The sequence below is a fragment of the Mustela lutreola genome, chromosome 2 (assembly GCF_030435805.1).
Source record: "Mustela lutreola isolate mMusLut2 chromosome 2, mMusLut2.pri, whole genome shotgun sequence".
NCBI lineage: Eukaryota > Metazoa > Chordata > Mammalia > Carnivora > Mustelidae > Mustela > Mustela lutreola.
Window position 1 is genome coordinate 23,245,765 of NC_081291.1, and position 20,076 is coordinate 23,265,840.

At 44.2% G+C, this 20,076-nt stretch overlaps 1 protein-coding gene across 1 annotated transcript in view; it reads left to right on the forward strand.

Annotated features, from left to right (window-relative positions):
- The window catches only part of CACNA2D3 (calcium voltage-gated channel auxiliary subunit alpha2delta 3), an 867,979-nt gene that overhangs the window by 58,957 nt on the left and 788,946 nt on the right, over window positions 1–20,076 (forward strand). The gene's annotated exons all lie outside the window — the stretch shown is intronic.

Sequence of the window (20,076 nt, forward strand, 5' to 3'; positions counted from 1 at the left end):
ATGGTCACCCCTTTTTGGGAGAGGAGGAGAGAGAGCAATGGCTTGAAGTGCTCCCTTGGGAGGCTGTACACAGGTCATCCCTGGGAAGGCAGTGACAAACAGCCATTGAGTCTAGTGAGGATTAAACTGCTTGACCCAAAGCAGGAATGCTAACGTGCGTCTTCTGTCAGCAACTTGGTAGCTGTGTGCACAGGACTGATGAGCAGAGAAACTGAGAAAGCCAGGCCTTCAGGCAGCCTAGCTCTCTTCTTGCTCCCCAGGGAAGCTCTTTCTGTAGGAACACTGCTGCTGCTCTTGGGGTACATGTTCCCCATTCTTCAACTTGGACCCAGGTTGATCTTGACTCTCCAGGTTGCTTGTCTGAACGGTCTGGACCTCCACTTCTCTAATGGCGGAGGAACCTCACCTCGGTGGAGTTTTGCTGAGGTTCTCCGAAGTTCTTCATCTGGGTCTGGTTGGGGCCCCTTTCAGACCAGGCCCATCTTTATCTGTGCCATGGATTTTCTTCACTTTTGTTTCTGAGAGGTTCTTTCTTTTCCTTTTCTTCCTATTCTATGTTTTAACTTTTTTTTTTTTTTTTTTGGCTTTTTGTTAAGACTTGATTAGGAGAGGAGAAGGAAAATCATTCCTAAATATGGATGGAACGTGAAGACAGCCTGAGCTTGGCAGAGTGACTATGTTTCTGAGGCTTGGCCAACAGTGCTGGGAGCTGGGGAGAGTGTGGAGGCTCTCAGGTTAACAGATGGGGCCGTGCCTAGGTGTGTATGTTGCACACTTGCTCTCTGCCAGGTGGGATACAGAGTGTGACCTTACTTAATGCCCAGGACCTTGAGTGAGCATGCGACAAAGACGTGTCCTGTGGGGGAATGAATGTTAGCATCTGCATTTCACAGACAGAGCGACTAACGCTCCTCACTGGCGTGAGACCAGCTCTATAAACCCCAAAACCACACAGTTCCTGAAATATGTGAACTCACTTCTGAAGTGAGGGGCCCACCCAGGGCTCCTTCAGTCCAAGAAGGCCCCAGCTCCTTGTGTCCACAGCTGCTGCTCCCACCCCCCAGCCTCATTAGCAGCTCCCTGTGAAGCTATTGCCCTGTCTTTCTTCAAGACCCAGGTCATGCGTTGCTTCCTCTCGGGTGTCTTCCAAGAACCATGTTTGCCTCCTGCGTCAGCAGGCCCGTCGGCTCCCCTGCTGATGTCTTGGGATCTCTGCGGTCAGTGAGCCTAGAGCAGGGGGTATGCCCTGCACTAAGCCCGTACTTGTCTGTCCAGCCTCCTAGCCAGGGAGGTCCTTGAGGGCCAGGGCGGCATCTTCCACCCCCACATCCAGCAGGTGCTCAAGAAATGTTTGTGGAAGGAAGGGACCCTGTAGGTGTTAACTCTGAGTAGATTCTGTGAGCCGGCAAGCCATCTGGTTGATCCCATAGTGATACACAACGGCGGTTTCCTACAGCCCCTGCCCCTTCCACATATAGCTGGAGTGGTCCCGCTTCTCTGTGACCAGTGGATGGTTCTAGCCTGAGTGGAAACAGCAGAACAGCTGACACTTACAATATTCACCCTTCACTTACTGTGTAAAAGGGTTTGATTGTAGGGTCATTAATCACGCTGTCAGGTAGAACATGAAGGTCTTATTTATTCTATAAGGGGGTACTTTATAAAGAAATTGAGCTGTAGTGATGAATAGGTATTGGACACCAATTATGTTGCTGCTATTAATCAAGATATTCATATTTAGCAGTAACAGCTACCGTGAGGGGTTGTAAAAGTAAATAAACTTCCCCAAGGATGAATTATACCATTTAATGATTAACATTCTATTAAGGACACTGGCTGTTTACAATGAGACTTTTAAAAAAGTAATAACTCTGCATTTAAACAATAGTTATGGTTGGGCATACTGACAGAAGGAGACATTGCTAATTACTTTCAGTTAATTATAAATAAATTATTGGATTTAAAATGTACGCTCCTGTGAAAATCTGTCCTAGAAAGTCATGTGACTTGCCTCAGTGTCACAGCCAATGGGCAGGGTCAGGATTGGAACCCATCACCTTTAATTAATAATGTTTTTCAAGTGCTTTGCCATATTTACTTTATAAGCAATTCTTGGGAGCTGGCCCGAGTTTCACATGCGTTTTATTGAGGAGGAAGCGGGTTGTCTGTGGACACGGGGGCTGGAGTTGATTCTTCTGTCCTTGTGTTCTGGTGTTAGGTGCCCCTCGGGGCATGAGGGGAGGGAAAACCGTGGATGTCCTGGGCACAGAGTCTGGCACATAGTAAACCGTCAGAACATGTGAGCTGCTTTTTTTAAATGATGTTTTTAGTGGTTTGAAGCAAATATCTAAATTTGGAAGCTGGTTTTGATACCTCAAATAATCCGGTGGGCTTGAAATGGTCGATAAATAAACCCTTCTGGAAATGTGTTTAGAGGCAACAATATTTATCAAATGTAGGCTTTATTTTGCCCCCAAAACTGAAGTTATAAAGTAATTTTAGTGCAAATACTTTCTATGCCAGGAACTGATGAAAAATGAGGGTGTTTCGTGTAAGCCACTTAGCAGTACAACTTTCTCCAGCCGTCACGGAGGAGAGCTCATCAGCATTCAATAACCCCGTCAGACTGGAAGAGTCTATTTGCTTTAAATGAGATTTTGCTTGATTGCTATTTTTATTTTGAAAATCCAATTTTAGCTTTTTTTCTCACATAATAATGAGTTTTTTGATAAATATTGTCACCCTTTATTATAAGTGTAAAGGAGGGGTAACAAACAGCTTTCTGCAATGAGACTGGGTGATAAATAAAATCAGATGCTGGGAATCCGTTTGTCCCCACGTAAGTAAATACATTCTTTCTTAATGGACAGAGGGGAAGAGCGTGCTAGTGTAACTCGGGAGAAATTTGATGCTGCCTTGGAAAATCCAGAGGCTGAAGTCTGCAGTGAATGCTCCTACCTTATTTGATTTAGAGTGGCTAAATTAGATAACTTTCACAATTAATTCTGCTTGGGTTTCTGGTTACTATGGTTGAGTGCTCTTCGTAGGCTGGCGGTGCTTACCCGGGAAGTGGGCCCTTGGCGATCCCTTCCTCGCTGTAGGTTTCCTTTGGGATGGCAGAGACTGCTTATTGTAGCCCAGGACAGAAAATAAATCCTGGAAGCCCCGTAGAGCTCAAATGACAATTCGAAAATAACAATCAGAGCAGTGAATAGAGGCTGAGACACAAATTCAGTTAACAGAGGAGCTAATCTGTCGGGCATTGGTAGGAAAGCCTATTTCTGAGTTTATTTCACAGCCCATTATAACAACAGTTCTTTAAATCACAATTCATCTCCATTAAAGAAAAATAATCTACATGTCTTTATGGGAAATAATCAGAGATGAAGCTTCCCTATTCTTTTCCCCCCTGCAAAGATGACCTTGTCCTCCCAAAGAACATTTTTGCACTGCGAAATGTAATTTACTTATACCCAACAAAATTGGAATAAAAACCACCACAGTTACCGGGGAGCAAGAAAGTGAAATTGGGTTTTGGAGAATCGGAGATTGAAAAACGAATTATTTTTTGCCGTTCAGAAAATAAATATACCGAAAGAAAAGCAAGGAAACTCCACCTTTCCATGGTAGTTCATACCCATTTCTGGGTCATAGCGCGGTGTACATTGAGGGTGATGGGTAGTCCTGGAGCTTTTGGTGGTTTCCCTCCTGGCTCAGCTCCGGGGACCCTGGATCCCAGGAAGGAGAGGCAGCTGCTAAGGGTCACATGGCTGCTCTGGGAGCAGGGCTGGATCTGCACACTGGTTCCAGTAAGATACCCTTTGCCTTGCTAGAGCTTTTCCTTTGAGGAAGCCTGCAGAGCTTTGTTGTTGTTGTTGTTGTTGTTTTTTGTTTGTTTGTTTTTTTATACCTTGGTGCATTGTGTTCTCTGTTTCTAGGTTCACATTTACCTGAGTTTAACAGGAGCCACAAAATAAGAAACTCTTCAGCAAAGACTTCCAGCAGTGACTGATGGAAGCACTTCTCTTGTCTTGGGACTGACTTCCTTTCAGTTCAGGGAATGTGGAAATGCCTTCACTGTAGAGTCACCTGCTTTTCTCAGGTCATCTGTCCCTGTGCATTTGTGATGGTTGTAGATGAGACTCCTCTGTCAGAGGTCAAGTTCAAAGGGGGGGCGTAGTTGTTGTGAGCACAAGAACATGTAGTTGTCAGTCTCTTTGAGTGCAGGACGCAAGTATGCTTACAGAGCTAGGGGATCAGAGTGACCAGAGGTTCTGGCTAGTTGGGAAAAGCCAGAGCCCAAAAAGAGTCGGTCTGAACATTTTTCACACGCAACGGACCCTTGAGGGCAGATGCTAGGGCCTTGGTGTTTGCCCCATCCCCAGAGTGTGCTAGGCGTTCATTCCTCATCTGAGTGGATACCATCCACCCCTGTGATTACTTACCGTGTACCAGGCTCTGTGCTAAAGCCTTATGGTCCCCCTCCCCTTCTCCAATTTCAGAGGCATAGACACAAGGTCTAAGAGTCTGCGTCACCAGCCCCGAGTCTGTATATCTGGATTCCAACTTGCATCGTGCCCCGCAACAGGAATAGGAGAACAGGGCATTTGTGCCCCCAGCACAGTTCTCTCCCCTCCCAGCCTCATTTCCCCCCTTGCCTTCAGAGTCGATTCCTCTGTGAAATGAGCCATCCCCTGTGGAAGCTCTTTATGGTTTATACAGGTTATTATTACACCAGATGGAATTGAATCAATTTTGGGAGATGAGCGCCTCTCCTAACCGTGGTTCATGTTCTCATCCCTTCTTGGCTTGCATTTCTATTTTTCCTTTGATTGAGAGTAGTGAATGTGGGCGAGAACGGAGAGAGGTTTTCTCTGGAACTGGGATTCCGGAGTTTTCCAGAGCTAATAGCGGCGTGCTGCAGTGTTTTTTCTGTCGGCAAGATTCTGTGCGAGGTGAGAATCCCAGCCATTACCACCGGTTCCATTCAATGAGGAAAATGACTTTCGCGGGTGCCGCGACTTAGGTGGAGAAGCGTGGGGTGGAGACCATTTATCTGTTCACTGGGTATTGTATTATTAATACACCGAGGGCCTGAGCCAGAGGGCCCCACGCCTTGGATGTGGGAGGGTTTTGTTTGTTTTCTGTTTGTTTTAATTTTTATTTCTGGTAGGTTCTATTCATAAATGTTGGAATTCTGTTCACAGGGCAGTAATGAGCCCATTGGTTTGAGAGGTGAAGTAATGGAAAAACCTGTTTCAGTACTACAAAGTTGTGATTCTTGTACTTTTTAGGTTAGTTTTTCCAAATGGCTCGCTGAGTCCAGAGGTTTCCAAGCTATGTTTTGTCCTGAACATAGGCTCTTTTGGATACAAAAAGAAATACATATGTTAGAATTAAATGGCTTTCTTGGGGCGCCTGGGTGGCTCAGTGGGTTGAGGCCTCTGCCTTCAGCCAGGTCATGTTCCCAAGGTCCTGGGATAGAGCCCCACATTGAACCCCACATCAGGCTCTCTGCTCAGCAGGGAGCCTGCTCCCTTCCTCTCTCTCTGCCTGCCTCTCTGCCTACTTGTGATCTCTCTCTCTGTCAAATAAATAAATAAAATCTTAAATAAAAAATTAAATGGCTTTCTTGCAAAAGAAAGGATCTTCACAAAAGGAGTTTTTTGAAAGATAACTTTGGGAAATTCTACTTTCTCAGTTTTTTTCTTGGCAATTGTGCATTTGCATATTAAAGTCTCTGAAAAGTCCTGAGGAAAGAAACCTGTTTAATTTTGTCTCCTGGCATTTTCCAATCTTATTTACTACCCCAAATTTTAATTTGTCTGAAGCACACTTCTAGAAATGGGGTTTCAATTACTCAGAAGTCAGTCACACAACATCTAAAGGTTAAATTATATTTATTTGCAAGCCTTTTAGTCTATGGATTCAAAGCCAGATCCTTTACAATAGGGATCAACAAACTTTTTCTTTAAAGGTCCAAATTTTAAGTATCTTGGACTTTGTAGGCTGTGAGGCCTCTGTTGCAATTCTGCCATTATAGTGTGAAAGCACACAGAGACAGTAAATAAATGAATGGACATAGTTGTATTCCAATAGAACTTTATTTATAAAAACACAGGTGGCAGCCTGGATTTGGCCTGTTGGTCATAGTTTGCCCGTCCATAGTAGATCCCTGATCTCCAATTACTTTATTGCACATTCTGCGCTGTCCCTCTGGCTATAAAGCATGCCTTGATTTAATAGCTCCTACTCAGTCTCCCTCCTAGAAGCCTTCTTGGAATCCCAGGACAGCTTGAGACCTGTCCTCCATGGCCTCCTCTATCATAGCCCTAAGGAATGTGCTGTCATCACTCATTTCCTTCCCTCCTGTCTCTGGTCCAACTTCCAGCTCTTGGGGCAAAGACCTTTTTCTTCGTGTGTATCTTCAGCTCAGACAATGAGGACAGTGTATCAGGCACACTGCAGGACCTCCCTGGGAGCTTATTGGATAAATATGGTGTTGTGATAGCTTGATACGACGTTTTGTTTGGGGGAACTCTTAGAGTTCATTGTAAGTACAGCAGGAGGAAATGCTCTTTCCAAACAAAAATTTCAAGTTTCCTCAAGGACATGGATCATTTGAATGAAGCTGGGGATGAATTTCACATCCTCCCAGGATATAAGCTTCTCAAGCAAAGAAAGGAAGAAATGAGGCTCCTGTGCACTGTGGTAAATTATGCATGTGGAACAGAAAAGCTGAGTGAAAATGATAATTTAGGGGGCAGTGGGGAAGTATTTGAAAGATCTGAAGGCGTATTTTTCTCCTTCTTTCTTCATGTATTAGAGATTAAGTGATATAGACCTTTTTCTCTTTTCACCCAGGCCTTTAAAATATTTTTTTTCTGGTAATTTCTCTTCATATTACATGACTGCTCTAATTACATCTCTAGTTTTAAGATAATAGAACTGCATTTTTAATGTGCTCTCTGCTGTATCTGGATTTATGAGATCTCTCCTTCCTTACACCTTCTGGAAAAAAATTTAACTGAGTTAATATTAAAATAAAGTAGGTGAATTAAAAGGGAATGAGCCTTTAAAAATCTCAGATCCAGCCCAAGTGCTCATTCAATGACTGTCCTCTCCATCTCTGAAATCATGATAGCCTCACTCTCACCTACCTCCTTGATGAGAAGCTCTGCTGACTTCTAGGCATGGTTGTGATCCTGACTAGCCTGGTGAGGAGGGGGGAAGGAAGGCTGGCCTGACATTCCCTAGAGTCTAAAGTGCCTTCATCTAGAAAAGACATCATGGCTGTCCCAGAGTCCACTGGTGGCAATCCAATAATCTCTCAGCAGTTTGACCCCCTTTTGCTGCTGTCTCTAGGAACACTGCGGGGTGTAGTGACTTTCCATGTCCTGGTGAGCTGGGCGGGTCCTATCTTGATGCCACTGCTGATGAATAGGGTGACCTTGGGAGAGTCATCTGACATCTTGGCCTTCAGCTTCCAGATGACTCCATCTGTGTCTACAGTGATTGATTGCCCTTCTTGGTTGTTTTCGATGTTAGCAAATAAAACTCCATGTACCCAGTTGAATATTAAATACCATCATGTCTGGGTCTCACTTTGATCTTATAGGAACTAGGTAGAAGGAAACTACAGAGATTTTAAAGCCTTGACAATTGAAATAATTGGATACCATTTTGTGTTCTTATAAGTCCTTCTTCAAGGAGCTAATATTGGAATCAAGGAAGTGGACACACAAACTCAGAACTTCAGGGCTAGGGGATAACAATGTATAAATCACTGTGGGGGTGTGGAGGAAGGCATCACTGTGTGTCTGTCTGGAAATGGCAACTAGGCAGTCAGGAAAGGCTTCCCAGGTGAGGTCACGATTGACTTAAATGTTTAAGGATGACCTGATGTTCACTATATAGAGGTGCAGGGTACCAGACATTCCTCACAAAGAAAGTAGAACTCCCAAATAACTGTAAGGTCCACTGATACAGCACCAGGGTAATAACGGGGCGGGGGGCTCGTGCTTTCCCAATCAGCACTTAGAAGAGCATTTATAGCTATGGAGCATATGTCCTGAGAACTCATTATGTAGATTGCTAAACATAGGTCATGGTTATGCTTGTTCCATTTTTTTCCCCATTGTTACATCCACTTTTATCAAGTGTAAAAGATGAACTAAGAAAAACTGGAAGTAGCTGCTGAGGACTGCAGGAATTACCCTGAAGAACAAGGCTGCCAGGTGACGGTTCAGCACCGAGGACAGTGACACACAACCCAACTGAATCTAGCAAAGCCTCTGTTGATGATACCATAGGTGTTGAATACAAGAATGGAATTCTTTGCAAAGAGTCTGTGTTTACCATGCACTCAGGCCTGTACTCAAGCCACCTTTGACCATCTATCATAGGTTAGGATGTGATCACCCTCTGATGGAGGCCAAGTATCAGAGTCTACATTCCTTTGGTAAGGCTGCTTGGAGTTAGAATAAGACCATAAGTGTTCTCCTGCTCCTGAAACAAATGAAAGGTCATACTTGCTGTTTTCTGCCAGAAAGTAGTCCCAAGATAATACTTTTACTCGCTATTCCTTTTCCAGGTCATAGATAATGGACAGATCCCAAATTTCCAAAATGGCTAGTTTCTCTGTTTATCAGTTGGGTGACATTAGTAGAGATATTAACCACCAAAATGTGTGGAGTGCCACTCATTTAGTTCTTGGCAGGCCACTCTGATGTCATTTGTGGTGTTTGTCCCCACACCTTAAGATAATGGATTTGGCCTTTTACTGACTTTGATAGGTCAATAGAATTTTCTCCACCCTTCCCTCAATACGTCTAGCCTCAGCCAGAAGTGAAACCAAGGTGTCTGAGCCTTTGGCATGCCTCTGCATATTTTTTTGGAAACCGTAGCTAATGGAACCCCTTTACATTTTACTTTGGAAATGAGGACTCAAACTTGTTGAAAGAATCCTTAGATTTTATGATCAGAAACTTTGATTTTTCCATTCCACCTGGCCAGGTTGTCAACTGGGAAGCCTTTGGATAAGGACTGGGTTCCCTGAAGAGACCCAGTGGAAAGTTATATTTGTATAATCATAGCTAAAAGGATTAAAAAGAGGCTTTCCTTGAAACCAGCCTGCTGATCCCATATGTGGTATCTCTAGTCCAAAAGGGTTTGTGTCTTTAATACACAATTTCATTTGAATATTTCAAAACAAACAAGACTGAATTATAGTCATGGACCTTTACAGTTTGGTGTAATCAGGACAGCTTCACGAACGTGTGTCCTGTGCAGTCACAGAGAGCCCCACACTGAGAGGGACCCACCTTTGCTTTAATACTCTACTGCCACCTTCTTGAAATTCTTCATCACTTTTGAATAAGGGGCTCTCCATTTTCATTTCACATGCAGTTCCATAAATTATGAAGTCAGTCCTGGGCATAATCTAGTGAGGAAAGAGAATAACAACTAGAATACCAGGACCTTGTAGAGACTTGATGAGTTCTGAGTCCGTAGAGGTACAAGGGATTTTAATAGATGTTCTATCCATAATAAAGATTACATAACTGTTCACCTTGATAGATAGCTTTAGCGTAAGACCAGGGAAGGATAGAACCAAATTTGAACACAAAGGCAGTTAGTGGTCTGTGGATCTCCAGCTGGCCTTATTCCTCACTCCCCCATACCTCCAACCAACCATCTTTTGAGATCTAGAGCCCAGGAGGCAATAAGGAGGGGGAGTCCTTGCTCTCCCAGGGGGCACACACTAGACCAATGTGCCATGTGAGGTGGGATGAGGGCTGCTTCTTACCCAGCTTTAGGAGGAAGTTGTGTGGGGTTGTGAGAGTTTGAGGAGGCCTGCTGGAAGCTCTTCCCACCCCACTGAGTGTGAAACAAAGGCAGGAAAGCCAGACGCCCCATCTCAGCAGCTGGATTCCACGGGGCAGGCCTGTCTTCCCTATTAGCTGAATTCAAGCCCTCTACACCTTCACCTTAGAAGCTTTGCAAAGGGAACTTTTTATTCTTGTGTCATGAAGGCTAATGCACACAGATAATCTTCTACTTTTCAGTCTTTACGTACAGCAATCCATCCTCCTAAAATCTGGAGGTAGGTCATTACAAAGCGTTAGCGGCAGGTAAAGGACAAGTGTTTCTGAAAATCCTCTTCCCTGTAGAGAAGGCAGAGAGGTAAGGGCGGCGGATACAAGATTTAGGACCTCCTGCCAGTGCTTCGAAGGTTATGTTCTAGGTGAGTGACGCCTCTCTCAGCCCTGCCACTGGCCCCCGTGCCACTTTCCTCCTTCCTGAAATCTAGGGATTTAAAACCTCAAATCCTTATAACTTTGATTTTTGCTCCAGCTTAAATCTCAAGCCTGTCACTCTCAGAGATCCCGTCTGTAGAAAGCTTTGAATGTGGACCTCAAAGTGATCCTCCTGGTGTGTTTTCTCATCTTTTTCACAATGACGCCACTGACAGTAAAAGCCACTGTGCTTCCAGGGAAAGCAAATTTCTTTCTTCCTACTCTCCCTGTAAGATCATATAGGATTCTAAGTAAAATGTTCTAGCAACATTTTCCCAGCATCTCTTATGACATCAGGGGTGTCACGGTCCAGCAGGCAGGACACAGGGTTAGAATCTGTAGAGCTGCGTTCGAATTCCGATGCTGCCATTTGGTAGTCCTGCGATCTTGAACAAAACATTGAACCTCTTTGAGCCTCAGTTTTTCTCATCTGTAAAATGGGGACCACTATCTAAAATAACAGAAAACCCTTCAGGGACTGTCCCTGGGACCGAGGCAAATAATATCAGAACCTGGTGTGGTGTGTGCTGCTTGACCAAGGTTGGTGGAAGCTGAAGGAAAGGTTCCCTTTGTTGAGTTGGATTTGCCTCACTTACAGTGAACCAACTCAGAGGCAGTTGTGGAGAACTCCCGTGGAGTTCACATCCTGCTTTGGGGAAATGGAGGATAGCCCCAAAGCTTACACACAGCAGCCATTCCCGTCCCCTGAATGACAAACAGATTTCAAGCGGCGTCAACAAGCTGGGTTAGGGGACAAACATGTAATCATCAATGTCTTTTTGTAATGAGAGATCACATCAGATTAATGATTTTAAAATGAGGATTGTTCTGCCTTCTGGCCATATTTAATGTTCTAACGCCTTTTTCTTTTTCTTTTTTTTTTTTTTAAACATCATCAGCAATGATATTATCATAATATTACTTCGCTTAGTATTTTTGGTTTTATAATCATGCTGAACCATCCAAACCGTTAAATGGACTTCTAATCTGGTATCCAGGGAGCTCCTTGGAAAGAGATGGGCTGTTTTTTTGTCTGTGTTTTCACATTGAACTGACCGAGTACGTGGAACTGGGTGACATGGTCTCTGCGTGTGTGTGTGTGTGTGTGTGTGTGTGTGTGTGTTTAGTCCTACTCTGGACAGTTTGATTTTAAAGAGCTAGGCTTTGGAAAAGTTATATAATTTCTCTGGGATTCTGTTTTCTGATATTTGGGGATAATGATGGATAATGACACCGGCCTCCACAGGGCTGTGGCGGAAAGGAAGAGAGAATGTAGGTAGAACGCAGAGCCGGCGGGCAAGGAAGTTCTCTGTAAACATGAACTGCTGCTCTTGCCAGTATTCTTGTACATGGATACCTCCTCTGCTGTTTCTACCCTGAATTTGAAAGTGGAAGGTTCTGGGATACATTGACATTGAGGGACTTTGTTTGGACGAGATTTGGGTTTATTGGGGATGTGACAGCTGCCTTTGAGGGCATTCATGTTCTCCCTGCAACTTGTCTTTAGAAAGTTGTATGCCATCGATGATGATAAAACCTGGTATGCTGTGTTTTTCTTTTCTTTTTTTTTTTTTTTTAATTCACTGTCAGTCAGGAGTGCCAAGTGATTCAAGAGTGGGTGGCCCTTCATCCTCCCACTTCCAGAAAGTTCTTTTAGAGATTGCTTGGGGGTGGAGGGGAAGACTTCTCTTTTTAACATAAATGATGTGTTTTGACAAAAATATATCCCCGTGGTGAGTTTATGCTAAATGGGAAATGCTTGCTGTTCCAAACAGTGGTTATTTTTTCTTCTGCAAAGAGGACTTGACACTTGTTTCCCCATGCAACCTGTGGGTGACAAGTTCTGACTGAGGCAGGGGGAGTGTGATCTGTACACACATCTCTGGCAAAGTCATGGAAACCACAGCAATGCCCAAACAGACTCCTGAGACCTAAAGGAGTGTGCAGGAGCCCACTGTGAACACATGCTTCAGAATGTTGGCGTCTCAGGTCCCGGCACTGCCTCCACTGTGGGGTCTTTGGTTATGTGGCCATGGGGACGTTGCTGCCTTTCTGTGCCCTCTTATCTAAGACGGGAGAAGGGTATCTACCTCACTGGGATGTTGAGCCCTTGGGGTCTGACCCACAGTCAGCTCACAATATGTAGGAACTATCACTAAATTCACAACTGAGAAGCAGAGACCTGATGGTGGGAATATCTTCCAGTTGCCTCAGCTAGAAACACAAACCCTGTTTTCTTTCCTGCCTCTCTTCTACTTTATCTTTCCAACGTTTTGTCTGGAATACTTCTCCTGGCTGTTTACCATATGGAGGGGGCCCTTACCAGTTAAGTCGAACTGCCTCCTACCCTGCCTCCCCGTCTCTGCTTGTGCCTCCTCTGACCCATTTACTATATGACCACCAGGTTGCTCTGCCAGCAAAGCACACCTGACCTGGTCACTTACAGCCAGCTGTTGTGGAACCTCACAGGACTTCAGAATCCATTGGGGAAGTCACCTAATCCACACGTTCTGGGGCCTCCCCCACTGCAGACTTCTAGTTCAGCACATCTGGGTTAGGCTGTCCACCTGCTGTCCCAGGTGGTTCTGATGCATGAGATCTGGGCTGGAACACCGACCCATGAGGATCAAGTCCAAGGTCCTAAACACACTTCCTCAGCCTGGCTTATTTCTGTCCACATGCCTTTGGTAGGTCATCTACTCTGTTCCCTGCCTCTGCTTCCCCTTCCATCTGGCTTTAGATTTAGCTCTGAGAGAGACTGACACAAAGACGCAATGACAGAGATAATCATGGTGGCTAGTATTTATGGAAGCCTCATTGTGTGCTGGTGGAAGCTTTTACAAGTAGTAAGCCATTTGGGCCTCACAGCCCTCTGAGGTCCACGCAGTTCTTGTCCCCACTTCCACAGATGTCAAAAGTGATGTGTCCAAAGTTTGGGTAATGAGGAAGGGAGGAGCCCAGGCGGTCCAGCTCTTAGCCAGGTGGGTGGTGGAGGCACCTTCTGTTGGCCAACTCTGTAGCCCTGACTCAGCATGTCAGCCCTGTTTCTGGAGACATTGTCCCCTGTCCTTCATGACTAGCAGATAGTCTGCTGGATGTTCATGCAGGTGAAAAACCTGATCATAATCAAATTTGAGCCTCGAATCTAATCTAAACACACTTTTTTTTTTTTTTTAAATATTTTATTTGTTTATTTGACAGGGAGGGAGATCACAAGTAGGCAGAGAGAGAGGGGAAAGCAGGCTCCCTGCTGAGCAGAGAGCCTGACTCAGGGCTCAATCCCAGGACCCTGAGATCACGACCCGAGTCAAAGGCAGAGGCTTAACCCACTGAGCCATCCAGGTGCCCCTAAACACACTTTTAAAAGAAGTTTTCTGGCTTTCCTACACACGGAGTTTTCTTGGAGCATGAACGCCATGAGTCATCAGTAGCTCTTTGTGTTTTGGGGCAGTCACATCTCCGAGGGCAATATTAATAGCCATAAAGACACATCCGCGTTCACCTGCATGGGGAGCAGTCGCATTTTTGGTGATTCCGAGTAGAGAGACAAGCATTTGATTGTTTCCATTTTTTAGTGTGGCTGTGCCTAAGTGTTTAACTACCTTAATACATAGTGCTTTACCATAAACCACTTACTTGCCTTTGATTCTCTTTTATGAGAGAGGTCAGGAATATTACCAATTAAAAAAAAATATGTTGATATTATCTGAATTTCATTTCAGGATAGTAAAGGAGGTGGTGATTCCCAAGTGGTGATTTAAAAAGGGGGGGCTTTCGTTTTATCAGATTAAGAATTCATAATCTGGCCTCTGAAGGGATGGGTGGGCAGTGAGTTCCCAGGACAGACGCCTGGACACTTCCGGGGTAGACCCTCACAGGAGAGTTGTTCAAATACAACTCCAGTCTAGAACGCCTTTGCTAGACCTCAGCTTGCCTCCTGCCTACACATCATTGCCCTCCCGGTTCTTTTTGAGATGTTAATTTGTTGCTCTGAAAATTATCTTGTCACTGACAAACCGAATCTGGAAGAATCAGCTCTTCTTATAAAGCGGTTCCTATGGCGTCTGCAGGGCTTTGTCAGTTGGCGAGTTATGAATATTTATGTCTCGGAAAAAATTCCTCATTTAAATTGCATTTTTGGTAATTTCCCACTTAATTTGCCACAGAAAATAATGACATTTCCAGCCTCTGCCCAGGCGAATGTCTTCAGAGATGGCCGTTTTTGCATGTGGGATCAAGGGGATATCAGGATTTACTGAATTCCAAACCCGGATGAGGGGCTGCTGCCTTGCAGTTGCGTCCGTGGAATAATGCAAGTGCCCGATACATTATCGACGGGAGAGAAATGCCAGGCGTGATTATGGTAAATTAGACCTTTTGCATTATTTATGAGATCCACAGTAAAACGTGTTTCACTTTTCCCCATTAATGTTTATATAAAACCTGTTGTGGGACTTATTAGTAAACAATTTTAAAATTTATTATACAAAGGGCCAAGTCTGAAAGGCTGTTCTAGCTCAGGTTTTCCTCATCTCTGCTCATGAGCTGTTAAGGCAGAATAGAGTATCTGTTAACAGTGTTCGTCAGGTCCTGGAGAAGCTAAACATGTGTATGGTGGGAAATAAGTTCACTGCGGACCCAAGTCCGCCAGCCCCGGCCGCGGGCACTTGAGCGTCTGCAGGATGGTGATGGCATTTGCCGCGTGTCCTGTCCCTCCTCAGTGCCCAGAAAACATGGTATGCCAGAACCCAGTGTGGAACCACCTTCAGCACTTTTTCCATTTCAAAACTTATCAGAAGCTCTTTTCATTCCTTCGTGCACTCATCATTCATTGTGGTACCACTCTCCCCTCACCCTCCCTGTCTGGTCTTACACTGATGTCTTAGGGGAGCCGAGGAGGAGGAGCCGGCGGATACAGTTCCTTCCTTGAGCTGTGTGTCATCACAGTGGAAATCATCACCGTGACGTCTTCCGCTTGTTTCGGACCTCACAGCTTCAGAACTTCTGTGTGTGAGCGTCTCAGATGCACAGGGCGTTGAGAGGAGCTGTCCCATGAGCGGAAATGGACCATTGAGGGACTGGCTGAACAGGGATGGTCCCTGAGCCCATCCTTTCTGTATTCATTCCTCCATTTCCTGGTTTCCCGAACATTCTTTGGTGGGCCATGTCTGAAACCCCTCCTTTCCCATTTCCTCGCTGTCTCCAACCTGGAGTTCAATGTGTCTAGCCTTTGAGGTGTCAGAGACCCACTTGAGAACCACTTTCTCTAAAGAGGTGAGAATCTTCCGGTTTGGGCTTTGATTAGGGAAGTGATATTGTGTGTATCTTTGGACACCTTCAAGATGAAAGTCAGAACAGCGTGTAGGAAGTTCCAAGGAAGGAGAGGGACCAGAGGCTAAATTGGTGACTCTTCCTTATCAGACTTTTCTTTTTTTAACCTAAAAGATCTAAAGAGCGGGTTCTGTTCTGTACCTGTGCATAACAAAGAAGAGGGTGAATCACTGCCTTTTGTGATTCTTTGTGTGTCTTTGTCTTTGTAATACCTAAAAGAGCCTCCATCCTAATAGGCTCCTTGTGGCCCCACCCGTCTGACCACGAGAGGTCTCCTGCAGTGAACCCACTGTTGCCAGAAAGGCCTGACTTCTGTTTGCCTGGTAGAGCCTCTCCAAGAGCATTTTAACGTGCATTGAACCCCCTTCTTGCGAACCAAGGAGGGCCAGCAGCCTGGTGTGAGGCCAGAGAGCCTCTGGCTTCCTGTGGCCCAGGGTATTTCTGTAAACCAGCTGGCAGCGTCTGGCCAGGCTCCCTCAATACAATGTTGATGGGCCAGTGGCTCTGCGGGGCTCTCTTTGCTCATTTATACCATTGGCTCACTTTTTATGCTTCAGTTCCAGTATGTCTGGACAATGAAATTATACCGGCCCATTTCTCGCGCATTAAAAGGCTTTGTTCTCCCGCTTGGGCACTGAGCCTCACGTGGAATTGTATAAAAAAGGAAGACACTCTGCTTGGGAGCTCCGTGGAATTCAAGGTTTCCTATCTGTCCGTTCAAGGCTGTGGTTTTGTCCCTCAGGCCCCGGGTGGTGACGGGCTCTCTGGGTCTGCCTGGTGGCATCGTCCGCCGCCCAGGCTTAGAGAGGCCTCCCTGCGCTAGACCCCGAGTGAGTGCATGGGTCTGGCGGGCACCATCCATCAAAACCTCTCTTCTTTGGCTGATTTTCCTGTACTAAGTAATGGCTAAGAGCCCCTAAGTACCTGGCTCCTTACATTGGTTGTGGACTAGACGGCCATTGGCTTTCTGAGATTTATTGCATTTTTCTTATTCCTGTTCCCCTTTGTTTTCGTCTCTCTCCTGCCTTTTAACCCCTTACGTTCCTTCTTTACCTTCTTCTTGACTCCACTCCTCAGCCTAACGATCATATTCCCTGTTTTGGTTTTATTTATGGATTTCTTTTTATTGTGGACATCTTACAACACGTACAAAACAGAATAATAGAATCTCCCAAGTTCAACGGTTCAACTCTTGGCCAAGTCTGGTTTCATCTGTACCCCTGCTGTTCCCCTCCTGTGCCTCCTGCATTATTTTGAGGCAGTTTTCACATATCACATCATTTTATCTCTCAGTATTTCAGTGGGCATCTCTAAGAGATTCTTGCTCTCTCTCTTTTTTATGACAAAAGAATCTTAAAGGAGGACCCCAGAGAAACTTGATTCTTCCGAGGCTGTTAACTGTCATTAAAAGCAGCATTTCTCCAAGTGCAGTGTACAAGACCACTGAGGTGGTGTGTGATCGTTTAAAAAGTATCATATATTTGTGTTCCTGAATATATTCAAGTATAGAAAGTGATACTGCTATTCCCTTTGTGATATTAACATTAATAAAGTGAATCAATTTGAAAGTAAAAATACTAGGTACATAGTAGCAGAGGACAGGGGGTCAGAATCTATGATCTGAGGATTAAATCCAGCCTGGTGCTTGTGCTTTGTAAATAAAGTTTTATTGGAACAAAGTTTCTCTCGTCTGTTTACATATTGTTTATGGCTGCTTTCATTCAGCGATGACAGAGTTGAGCAGCTGTGACAGAGATTATCCTACAAAGTTGAAAACATTTACTACTGGCTCTTCACAGGAAGATGTTTGCTGACCCATGGTATAGGAAGTAGGTGGATGCAGCTTCCATCACAGCCTGGGCCCATAAATAGTGAAGTGTGGGAAATGCCCGTCAGACCCAACCGCCTGCTTGCTTTGTGTCTGATGCCGCAGGGGTTTGCTGTGAGTCACACAATTGGGAGCCGGGTGGGGACATTCACTCTACCGACACCCTCCCCTCCCATCCCTGGCCTTTTCCTACCCTAAGATCCTGCCCCAGGCTTTGTGCTAATATCTCTAAGCATTTTGCATTGGCTTCTTGTTGGGCAGTTGTTCATTTCAGAGCAGACATAATTTCTCGTTTTCAGTAATTTAGTATAAAATGCTTTGTAGAAGTCTATGTTGCTGTAGCCCCTCAAATTATTGTACTGACTAGGAGAAAAATAATTTCAAAGATGTAAGAAGGGTGTTTGTGAAGTTGAATAATTTGCCACCAAATAAAATACACCGAGGGTTTCTGAACATAGAATGCTGAGCTGATGTTCTCTGTGATATCAGTTTCATTTCCTAGCTTTCGTGGAGGATATCCAGCTGGAAGGAAAGCACCAGGTAAAATAAAATGTAAAAGATCTCTAGTATGTACTTGTGATTTTTCTCATTTCAGTATCCACTCCTGCCTTAATTGTCAGAGCAGGTGCAAGGCTGTAGGGAGAGCTGTTCTTGGGTGCTATAGTTCATATTATTCTGTGACTTAGGGTCCAATAGCTGTGAGATTTTATTGACCCATAGATTTTTCTGATGTTTTCCTATTTTTTTCCCCCATTTTAGGCAAGTGTTTAGGAAAATAGGAATATTTTCTTGCTGAGATGTCAGTATTTTCCTTATTGATAGTTCAAAATTATTATTATTGTATTTCGTGGGAGACACAATTTGCTAAAATGAGTCTGTGGTTTACTTAGAACTGCACAGTCTGATTTGATAGCCATGGGGCCACTGCTCACTACAGAGTACTTGAAATATGACTGGTGTCCATGGAGATATTGCTTAAATGTGAAATAAACCATAGATTTTGAAAACATAGTACCACTAAAAGAATGTGAAATATCTCATAATTTAAAGATATTGATTACATGTTGAAATGATAACATTTTGGATGTATTGGATTAAACCAGGTGTGTTATTGAAATTGATTTCACTTTTTTTTTTCTTACCTTTTAAATGTGGCTACTAGAAAATTAAAAATAACACATGTAATTATCAGATATTTATCTTGGAACATGCTGAGAATTAAGGTGAGAATAAGTACATTTTGAACAATTCAGGCAATGATGAGGAAGCTTGAGTTATTTGATACTGAAGACTATTGCCATAGTGTTTGAAACTACAGTAACAAAAATGTTATAGCATTGGCTCAGGAATCATAGATTGATGGAATAAAGCATCTAGCTTAGAAACCAACTCTTGCATTTGTGTTCGGTAAAGGTAAATGTGGTCTGAGATCACTAGGAAAGTGTAAGATTATTAATAAACAGTGCACAACCGGTTAACTATTGGGTAAAAGATTTGAGTTTCAACCTCCTGTTAATTTACTCCAAAATAAATTCTAGATAGATTAAGGAGGTAAATGTAAGAAATGGAACTATTAAATAGAGCCGGAACATCATCTAGTCAGATGTGTTTCTGATTTCAGAATTAAAACAGTAGATGAAGTTGTAAAGGAAAAAACTGACTTGACAACAGAGAAATTGGGTTCCATTCTTTAGAAGAAATCAAATAGAATTAAAAAGTTGAACAGGGGTGCCTGGGTGGCTCAGTGGGTTAAAGCCTCTGCCTTCGGCTCAGGTCATGATCCCAGGGTCCTGGGATCGAGCCCGGCATCGGGCTCTCTGCTTTGCGGGGAGCCTGCTTCCTCCTCTCTCTCTGCCTGCCTCTCTGCCTACTTGTGATCTCTGTCAAATTAAAAAAAAAAAAAAAAAAAAAAAAAAGTTGAACAAGTCAGGTGTAAAAACAGGGGACTCATCTCAGCTTCTCCTGACCACCCTTAGTGGACATCAGGATGCTATGAATTTTAAGTATTTTCCCCCCAGTCCTCTGTTCATTCATCAGGTGATCAGATTTAACAAATAAAAATATGGCACTCTCCATTAAATTCGAATTTCAGATGAACAACGAACAATTTTTATTGTATAAGCATGTCTCACACAGTATTTGGGACATAGTTTTACTAAAAAAAATTGTTATTTATCTGAAATTCAAATTTAACTAGGCATCCTCTGTTTTATTTGGCAATCCTAGATTGGAGGGTTTCAACCCCCAGTATACAGAAGGAGGAGGGAAGGTCAGAACATGGCTAGACATGGGGGAAGAAAGGACCTGGGGTCCCAGGGCTCTGCAACTAGGCTTTCAGTGGATTGCCTTTTTGAGCTCTGCATTTCATCTCTGGCTCCTGGAAAACAGGACACCTTTGTGTTTTTTGTTTTAAGGTTGTATTTATTTATTTGTCAGAGAGAGAGAGAGAGAGAATACAAGCAGGGGGAGCAGCAGGCAGGGGTGATGCAGGCTCCCCGCTGAGCAAGGAGCCCAACGCAGGACTCCATCCCAGGACCCAGGGATCATGACCGGAGCTGAAGGCAGATGCTAAACTGCCTGAGCCACCCAGGCATCCCTCTGTGTTTTAAACCTGCCCAG